This window comes from Theobroma cacao, chromosome 5, assembly GCF_053813885.1.
Source record: "Theobroma cacao isolate CCN51 chromosome 5, ASM5381388v1, whole genome shotgun sequence".
Lineage (NCBI taxonomy): Eukaryota > Viridiplantae > Streptophyta > Magnoliopsida > Malvales > Malvaceae > Theobroma > Theobroma cacao.
Window position 1 is genome coordinate 40,963,662 of NC_142643.1, and position 10,014 is coordinate 40,973,675.

General features: G+C 32.2%; 1 long non-coding RNA gene and 1 pseudogene across 2 annotated transcripts; one reads left to right on the top strand and one right to left on the bottom strand.

Moving 5' to 3' along the window:
* Window positions 1–3,439: 3,439 nt before the first annotated feature.
* Window positions 3,440–3,913, bottom strand: LOC148762906 (cytochrome P450 89A9 pseudogene; annotated as a pseudogene).
* Window positions 3,914–5,719: 1,806 nt separating this feature from the next.
* On the top strand, window positions 5,720–9,173 carry LOC148762907 (uncharacterized). 2 transcript variants are annotated; one of them, XR_016026406.1, is made up of 5 exons: window positions 5,720–5,842; window positions 6,494–6,574; window positions 7,440–8,050; window positions 8,401–8,475; window positions 8,616–9,170. It is a non-coding gene; the product is annotated as an uncharacterized LOC148762907 (long non-coding RNA). The 2 variants fall into 2 exon arrangements; XR_016026407.1 differs by lacking the exon at window positions 8,401–8,475 and having other exon boundaries at window positions 8,616–9,173.
* The last annotated feature ends 841 nt before the right edge of the window (window positions 9,174–10,014 follow it).

Consider the following 10,014-nt stretch of genomic DNA (forward strand, 5'->3'; position numbering starts at 1 on the left):
AGAAAATGTCCAAATCAAAGTGCAGAAAGTTAACCAAGTTGTATGAACACTAGATTAGCTCTGCATTCATATCATCTAAAAAATCATAAACCTAATGGTTGGTTTGATAATCTTGATGAACGCAACTGAAAGGGAGGTTCACTTTATTTACTATTTCTAAGTACATTATTTCATTTTATTCATTAAAGTGGAAGAAATGGATGCCATCTCCTTTATAGAAAAATGGAAAAGGAAATTCTTTAAAAATAGCCATTACCAGTATATTTAGTACTTATCCGGTGGCTTGCAGTTGAATGCTAGACAAGTAAGATTCTTAATATAAAAACACTGAATGTGTTGAGTAGCATTAAAAAGGGAAAGGGTCAATGACCATGTAACCTAGGTTAAAGATCCAAAACAAGCAGGTTCTTTTTTAGTGTTTGGATTCAGAACAAATTCATATATGGTGATTACTGATTCAGCTGTTCTCTAGAAATGTAAAATTGTAAATATATTTTGCATGTCATTTTGAGGAAATGAATTCAACCTGGAATAAAATTTGAAGGACTTAGTCTAAAATTATGTTGTCAGCAATGACTACAAAGGGGGATGATTATTTTAATTGCTACCAATTGGAATTTCATGAATATAAAAATCAACAAGATAAAGAAACCAAAAAGAAAAAGCTCCATCTTTTCTGCCTGGAGGTGACAACTATCCCCTGTTTTACGACACTGATGTGCACAGCCAACTTTTTCCCTGCTTTGCAGATGGTTGCCTATTTATGAGTTTGATTGCTTTGATCTATTCTGCTAAGTTATTTGCTGCTGGTTTTAATTTCCTGGGTATATGTTATTGTTAGTTTCTATGCTGCTGTATAAGCCAATGATATTGATTTCTAGCAGACGCTTTGAAGAGTGATTTGTTGCTCTTACCCTTGATCCCTCCTTGGAGGTTGATCTGCTCACTGTACTTATTTCAGTGATTATTAATCTAATCATCTTGATTGGCTGAGAAAAATTTAAAAAAAAAAACAAAAAGAAAGAGTGATATTATTAACTAGGCTCTCCAGACATTGGCCAAACAGTGTTTCTTCCCTGCTTTGTGTAAAGCATCCTGCTCTGTTTTGTTCAATTGCTTCTTTAAGATGGATTTTTGTTTTTTTGAAAGGCAAATAAGAGATTCATTAATGGAAGGGGAAAGAAAGTTTCCAAAACAGGAGAAGTTTTGGAAAAACACTGTCCTCCAGTAACAAACCTAGGGAAAAGAAGAGGAGTAACCCTCTTTAAGATGGATTCTCATTTGTCACTCTTGTTAGAAAGAGAACATTGGAAAATAATTACATGTTTGATATCATCACTAAATCAAACTTTAATTAAATTATTCTGATTTATCTTATTAATGAAAAATGTCATGTCATGACATTTAAATAAAGCAAAGGAGAAGTAGATGTTATATATGTTAGTATAAACCCTATAAGTCAATCTGTGATTGTATGGGGATTGTAATTTTGAGATATTTATGTATGACATTTGGTTATTTATAATAACATGGAAGTAGTTCTTTCTTTATAAGTTCGTGATTTAATTATGTTTTGTACTTATATAGGTAAAGCCCATGAAACTATATATGCCTTGCAAAAGAATTGTATTAAGATACAATTATGAGATCTTTATGCATCAAAACATTATTTCTAAAAATTGTTGATCATTGTATTATTGAGACAGGGCATCAATAATGCTTAAAGATTGGCATATGTTATGTTTCTTACTTGTGAAGTAAGTAATCGCTCTCATAAGTTGAAGTATAAAGATATTTGGAACTAGCATGTGGGTGCTTACCATAGGAGAACGAGTTCACTGAACCTGACCCATCATGAAAAGTGCATTTAGTACTTCACTCAAGTGTCTATGCAATACTTCTCATGTGTCAACTGTGTAACTATTCCTTGTACTTGAGATACTAGGTTGTTTTGTATGTGGAGTACTATGCTTTGATTTTATCCTTATATGTGCCTAACCAACGATGCCAAAACAGGATATTTTAGGTATAGTATGAAGCATATGAAGGCATTTGAGTGGTCAAGATAAGAATCATCACCTCAAGTGATTTAAGGGAAAATATTTCATTAATTCTTGGTTGACATTAGCTTAATCAAATCCTTAGTCATGGTGATTAGGAGATTATGAAATTAGTTTCATAGGTCTCCATAAAGCTAATAATATAACTGAAGAAATAAATATAGAGGTCAATAAGAGTAGGCATTGCACCAAACTTTTATCATTTTCGAGATATATGATGAGAGAATGAATTACACTAAAAAGTTGTCAAAGAATCCTTTGACTCTCTTAACAATTAAGTGGCCATGATGCATTGTTAAATGCCAATCATGGTCTATGGAATTGAATTAGTTAATTTAAAATTGAATATGATTCATTTAAATTAATTAATTAATAATATTGTAATTCAATTTTATCGCTAACATGTTAAGAATCTAATGGGTCACACACAAGAGTTTCAATCTGGATTAAATTGAGAGTGTAATGATTTAAGTTAAACTTAAATTAAATTTTAGGTTTTAACTATTAAGGACCTAATTAAAAGAGTTTAATTAGACATTGGTTAAATATTATAATTGTTATAATATTGTGGACTTATTTTGTAAATTTTAATAAGTTAAACTTAGATATAAATATCACATTATAGCCACTCTTTTCTAAGGAAACAAAAAAAAACCACTAATAGTTTTTTTCTTGAGTGCCGCCACTCTTGAGAAAATTTTTTTGAAAACTTTTCCATTGATTCTTTGCTGAAAATCAAAAAAGAAAAGAGAACAAATCGTTGTCCACTTGTAATTGTGTGTACAACATTAGAGGTCAAACATTTGAATGGTTGAAATTCTTTCACATAAAAAAGCGTTCATATTTTTCAGTACCAAAAATAATCTATTTGATTACAATATCATTTGGAAAGGTAAAAACCTTCTTTTAATTTTCTATGATGTTTAACTTCGTATTAAACAAACAAAGTGATCCCAAGGTAGGAGGCATGATTTTTATTTTATTTTAATTTTTTATTATTCCATTACGTTATGTTCTAATCATGCCATTCCTAGCAATATACTTATATAGCCATAGATAAGTTGAGAGACAAAATCCATCAACGATAGTAAATAAGATATATATGTATGCTTTTTTATTTTTTTATATAAAAATATATACATATTCTAAATTCACATTTGGCCATCGATCTTATCCTATTCAATGGAAATAGCACAAAAAACCTATAGTACCCTTTTTAGTAAACAAGAGGTATGGAACATAAAATGTACAAGAAAGGAGTTTTAGGTGGACTACTTTTCCATAATCACTGCTTTTCGTTGAGGCATCCTCTGCAAACTGTGAATGCTGCTTATAAAATTTTTAAATTAATATTAGTTGTTTCATCAACCATAGCCTTATTACCTAAACCTCGGATATATGTGAGCCTGCAATGGATTCTTCATTACCGTTGTAAGTTCTTGCTTCTCTGACAAATCAATGTCATCTCCATCCACAGACTTCCATTCAAACGATAAAACTAAATTCGCTACAAAATACTCCAAATGAAGCATAGCCAAACCATAAGCAGGACACATCCTCCTGCCTACCCCAAATGGTATCATCTTGATCTTCTTGCCGCCCAGTTATATCAAACACTTCCTCACCACCATCGGTCCATCACTATTAAGAAACCTTTCTAGTCTGAACGCTATAGGATCTTCCCAAACCTTGGGGTCCCATCCCAATTCAGCTATGAAAAAATTTACAATGCCCTTCCTAGGCACCAAAAAGTTGTTCAAAACAGCATCTTCTGTCACTCTATGTGGCAACACAAAGTGTGCAGGAGGGTACCTTCTTAGCCCTTCCAAGATAAGTGCCATGGGATAAGGCATCGCTGTCGATGTAGTATTTATTCCAGCACTAAGAAACTCCTATTATAGACTTACTGTTTCCCCTTCATCAAGTTTCCTCTTCTCTTCAGGGAGTATTAAACTCAACAATGTATCAACATATGTTAAAATATGTAAATAAATAAAATTAAAAACAAAACAAATTGAACAAAAATGAAAGCAATTAAATGTACCGGACAAAATGAGATTTCTACAGTAATCTAACAAAATCATACTGATTTAACTTATAAATTGTAAAATTACTATAATTATGTTAACAGAATCTATTCACAACTGAGGCCTAGTGTGCAAGGCAAAAGATCAGCAGCGAAGATGGCAACATGAAAGGCATCCTTCCCTGGCAGCGGGCAGTTTTCAAGGGATATACAACCTGACTCTTTTATGGATAGGGGTATTTGGCTGGGCCACGTAGGCAGTCTCCTAGAAGTGGGCTTTGTTTGTGTTCGGGCCTTTACGCCGAGTGTCAACAAAGGGAAAAAGAATAGGAAAAGATAGAAAATCAAGATGAAATGAGAAGGAAAAAAGTGGAAAATTGATCGACTCCTGGAAGGAGTGAGAAAGGACAAGTTGGTTTAATTTAGTCTTCATTTGACTAAGATCTAAGGGTTAAGAAAAGATGTACACCCGTATAAGTCAATATAAATAATAAACATATACATTTATTACTTTTCTTTAGGCTGTCGGCATAAAGGCTAAAATGTTGGTTCAACAGATCTTGTTATTGGCCGATCAAAAGTATTAACTAGCGATCACCTCTATCTCATTACATATTTTATTTTCACACTATAAAAGGCCACTAATACAATAAATTAATAAAGAAAGAGAGAAAGCTGATTTTCCATAAGAAATGCACATTAATGAGAGCATGTTATAGTTATTATGATTTAAAGTTCGTTTGGCTTTTCATATAGGTGCCAGGTCAGACGAAGAGGACATAAGAATGAAGGAGGGGTAATGTTGCAATTACTGCGTTGTTTCTGATTATGGTTGAGTTGTCCTGACTGTTTGTGCTTGTAATTTTTACCTGTGAGAGAGTGATTTGTGTATAAGCAATATTGGGCACGAACTAATTTAGTGCAGACAAGGCTCTGTTTTGTGACTTTTGTCGTTTTTTAGTTCATTCCGTGCTTTCTTCCAATTTTTCACCTAATGCATTCGTTGTAATGTCAAACCCTGCTTTGTAAAATAATTATAATATCATTCACATGCTCGATAGAATATTTGTATATTTAGGAAGTTCGAGAAATCGTTAAGACGATATTGCCCCTAATGGTATCATTAAGTCGATTAAGCCTCGAACTAGTTCAAATAGGAATTTTAAGGTGAAATTAAGAGTTTCACAGTTCAGGGATGACTCAAAACGGTAATTAGGAGTTCGAGGATCAATTTAGAGTCAAATTGAAATTTTCACTATATAGGGGTAAAATTGTAATTTTTCCATCTGCGGATAAAATTTGAGATTTTGAGAGAATTTAGATCACATTTGACAAATTGGAGAATGGTATGAGTATAAGGGATGAAAAATATGTCTATGGGCAATTTTTCATTTTTTGGGGTAAAAATGTAATTTTTCACTTTACGGGGGCAAAAGTGTAATTTTTAAAAATTTGCTCCACCAAAACTTTGGAAAAGTCTAGAAATTTCATGGAAGACATGGATAAGTGAAGAGGATTGAGTGGTAGAAAAAGAAAGTCAAAAAGATGGCTAGAAAAAAATAAAATAATAAAATATTCAAAAGGTAAATAAAATAATAATATTTTATTAAGCCTATTAAAAGGCTTGAAAATTCCAGAATTTTTCATTGGGATGGTCAGCCAAAACCAGCAGGAGAGAGAGAGAAATAAGAACAAACCCTAGAGTGAGAAAATTCAAAGAAAAAGTGTGATTTTTCAAGGAATCAAGTGTTTAAAGGTATGATTTTTCAAGCTTAGCTTAAGATTTATCATTTCCATGCATTTCCCATCATTTTTCATGGTTGAATCATGTGATTTGAGGATGAATTCAATTCTGAAAAAATGGGTTAGGAGAGAGAAACTTGTTAGATTAATTTGATTTTAAGTTATGTTATTGTTTTAAGTTAGTTTAGCATATTTAGGAACAAAACAACAAGAAAAGAATTTATTTTCCTCCATTACCATTATTGGCCGAATTTTCTAGGGGAATATTGGCTGATGATCTTGATGTTTATTTGAGGAATTATGATGAATAATGATGAATTATGAGTCTAGAAAAATAATGGGAATTTTCGAAGCAAAAATACGAATTTTTACCCATTAGGGGTATTTTCGTAATTTGCTATCAGGACTGATAATTTGCACCACACTGAGGAACATTAAGTCAATTTGGGTGCAATTGAGGTATAGAAACTGAAAAAACTTAATTTGAGATTAAATTGGATGCGTTAGTAATTTAATCGGGTAATAGGCCGAATTAGGTCAGCACCGCATTTAAGCGGTAGTCGGATAAGTTGCATGTCATATCATGCATATATACCGAGCCTGAATTGATTTTATAATGGTCAAGCATTGATGTGGTGAATTATGTATTGTACATTATGGATAGGTGGTGAGCAAATTACACTGGTAAAAGTACAGAAAATTATGCTTGAAGATTGGGATTAGGAGTACATCGACTCCTAGAACTGTGAGTGGACAATTTATCGTCTTAAATATCTAGAGTTATTATACTTGTTTGATGCTTTTATTGAATGGTGAATTTAAATTATAAAATATTATGTTTTCCAATTAAAATGTTTTTTAATAAAAAATGAGATTTATACTGGTTTTGAAAACTAATATTGTTTTGGGAAAATTGAGTATATGGAGACTGTGTTGAAATTTATGATTTTATATGTTATTGAAATTGTGGCTTATGACACTATGGTAGCATGATGGCTAAATTTTTGAGGTTGGCATGAAATACATGAACAGTTTTGGATTGGTCTTGATAGACTGGATTACATTTTATTCGCCATATTATGCTACTGGAATTTTTATGGGTCTGGTGGTATATTAAACGGTCACTGCAGTGATGGGAGTTTTCGTGGACTGCCTATGAGAGGGGCACGGTAACTCAATTATATACTTACCTCCGGGGGGAGATGTTGGGTGAAGTATCTCCTGAGGTATGATTTGAGTGCACCTCACGTTCGGGCCACCACGTGAGAGTGAGACTCAGCCAATGCCAAGGAACGGCTATGTGTCAAATGTGAAAACATGTTTATGGGTATGGGTCATTGAACAGCCTTGGCGGTCTCAATGGGATACCTTGACGAAGGTACCCGCGAGAATGATTATGGCAGGGGCCAAGTTTAAGAAATTCATAAGCCGGGAAATTTTGATGAAAATAAATTATTTGGTATAGATTGAAACGAAATTTGTGTTATGAACATTATTGAGATATAACGTTTTTATATTATCTCCATCTACTCGGCTTTAGATGCTTTTGATGGTAATTGTTTACTCACTGGGATTATTTAATCTCACCCCTCTTCCTATCCATTTTTCAGGCTCAGGACAGTTTGTTGATAGTTGATTAAGACGAGAATTAATCTCAGAGTTGCATCATAGGAAGTAAGGGTTCGTAGCTCTACATCTTCTTGGTTAGTTGGGGGCCCACGTGTCACTGTAAACAAAATTTCATACTTTAATTATCTTTATTACTATATGAATAAATTTATTTTACTCTGACGCTACAAAAGTTATTTTAGGAAGACTTTGAAAATATTGTGTTTTAAGAAAATAGAATATTTTATTTAATATTTTTATTATATTCAAATAGCTATAATTTTACTTTAAACGAATGTTTTAGACTTCAAAATTTAATTTAAATCATGAAATACGTGTTTCCATTTACATATTACATTTTTACGGTTTCAAAATTTCAAAAAAAAATGATGAAAATACCCCAGTGAGCTAAAAAATAATATTTTTATTGTTTTGAGTTGGAAACAACTTATGATTTCTTGAAATGCGAGATTTAATAACTGTCGCTCACCGGGGAGATGCGGAAGTTGATGCTAAGCCTTGCGGGGTTTCGATCGGCATTCGGGGTAATGAGTGCTTATCGGGACATCGCGGCGGTTGTCACGGGCCCGATGGGAGTTCCGGGTCGTCACATGTAATATACTATAATTTAATGCAGCTAACTACTATTTTAGTATGGGCAGCTACCTAATGCATTCTTGGCTTTGTTCCATATTTTCCCCTAATGCATTTGTTGTAATATACTATATTTTATTGCAGCTACCTAATGCATTCTTGGATTTCTTCCAAAATTTCCCCCAATGCATTCGTTGCAATATACTATATTTTAGTGCAGCTACCTAACGCATTCTTGACTTTCTTGCATGTTTTTTTCCTAATACAGTCGTTGTAATATACTATATTTGGTACTAGTTAATTTTTATATAGTTGTCACGAGTCAAAGATAAATAACTGAAGACTTAGGAAACTCCATTATAATTTCAGGCATCTTTCAACGTCTTTTTCTTGATATGACACAACGAATTAAGAAGAACAACTTGTGCAGACTTTTCAACTCTGGTTGGCGCAATAAACCTTTTGTATTTTATTTTGTTTGACTAAAATCTATTGTTTGCCCTATTGTTTCCTCCATTTCAATTGATTTATTATTGTCTTAAATATCTATTCACCCTGTCCTGACTTGTTCTTTCAATTTGCAGTTAATCTTGGTCTGAACTCTGCATCAATAAATTATTCCTTAATACCAGACAAAGACAGGACAACAAGGATCTTTCATATATGAAAATAAATCACTTTACATTTATGACTATGATCGGTTACATAGTCCAATAATTGAGCCCATTTATAAGTCTTCGTCTCTCTCTTTTCTTTCCAGCAGTTTCTCTGCAATGCCATTTTTGTTATCAAGAAGAGCACACCATGTGGCTCTCACCGATATTTCAGGTTGAGTAAGTTTTGGTTTCATGTTGTAATTTTATTGAAAAATTAAACTTTGAAAAGCTTATTGTAAAAATCATTTTTCCTTTTTTCTTTTTGGCTCAATTCTCATTTTGTATTGAAAAATTCAGAGCATCTTTAACTGACCCAAAATGAGAAGGGAAAAGTTCATTATTGAATCGCATTAAAAGATCAGCTGGGTCTAATATGCATCCTTGGCACAAAAAGGATTATAGTCGAAGTGGCAAACCATGGTTATTGGTGGACTGGAAGTACTCCGAATATGTTATTCGTCGTGATTTTTTACTCCAAAACATTACTGTTGGGTCCATCTCACCATCTAATAAATAATACCAGATCACCAAAATCTATTTCTATACTACACGATATTGGCAAGTTATTGCATTTTGATTCAGAAACATTTGTCTCATTTATGAATGACAATATATATATATATATATATATATATATAGTTTCTTATTTTCATTCTTTTAAACATAAAATTTTAATTCCGTTATATATATATATATATATATATATATATATATATATATATATTCTGATGCCGATATTGGACCAATGTTGAATCCATGTGCAAAGCATTTGTCGTTTTTTTCATACTGCAAGCATAAAGCTTAAAATGTTAGTTTAGTCCTCGTATTTGCCCAACAAAAATACTTTCTTTTTCACACTTTAAACGGCAAACAACAAAAATATAATAAATAAATAACTATCACTCCAAAAAAATAATAAATAAATAGAGAACAAAAACCAATTTTTATAAGAAAATTAATTACTCCATTCTGTTCATGTTTTTCGACTAATAGATTCTCTTTGTCTCATTTAATTATCACTAGAGACAAAATTAAGACTTCAATTTTGAAAGAAGGATGAGATTAGAAATGTCCATGAATTGAGCTGAATGGGATCAGACCTGATTGACAAACCTTTCTATTATTTTATCTCTGTTTAGAAAAGATGGAGAGATCAAGTACTTTAAAAAACCCACAAACTTTTCTTAAGATAAAAAATGGTAAAATGACCTATCAAGTCCCTATACTCTTCAATTTTGTTCAATTTAGTCATCGTATTCAAAATCGAAGTAATTTAGTCTCTTAATTTTATAAATTTCGTCAATTTAGTTCTTCCTCCTAACGGCAT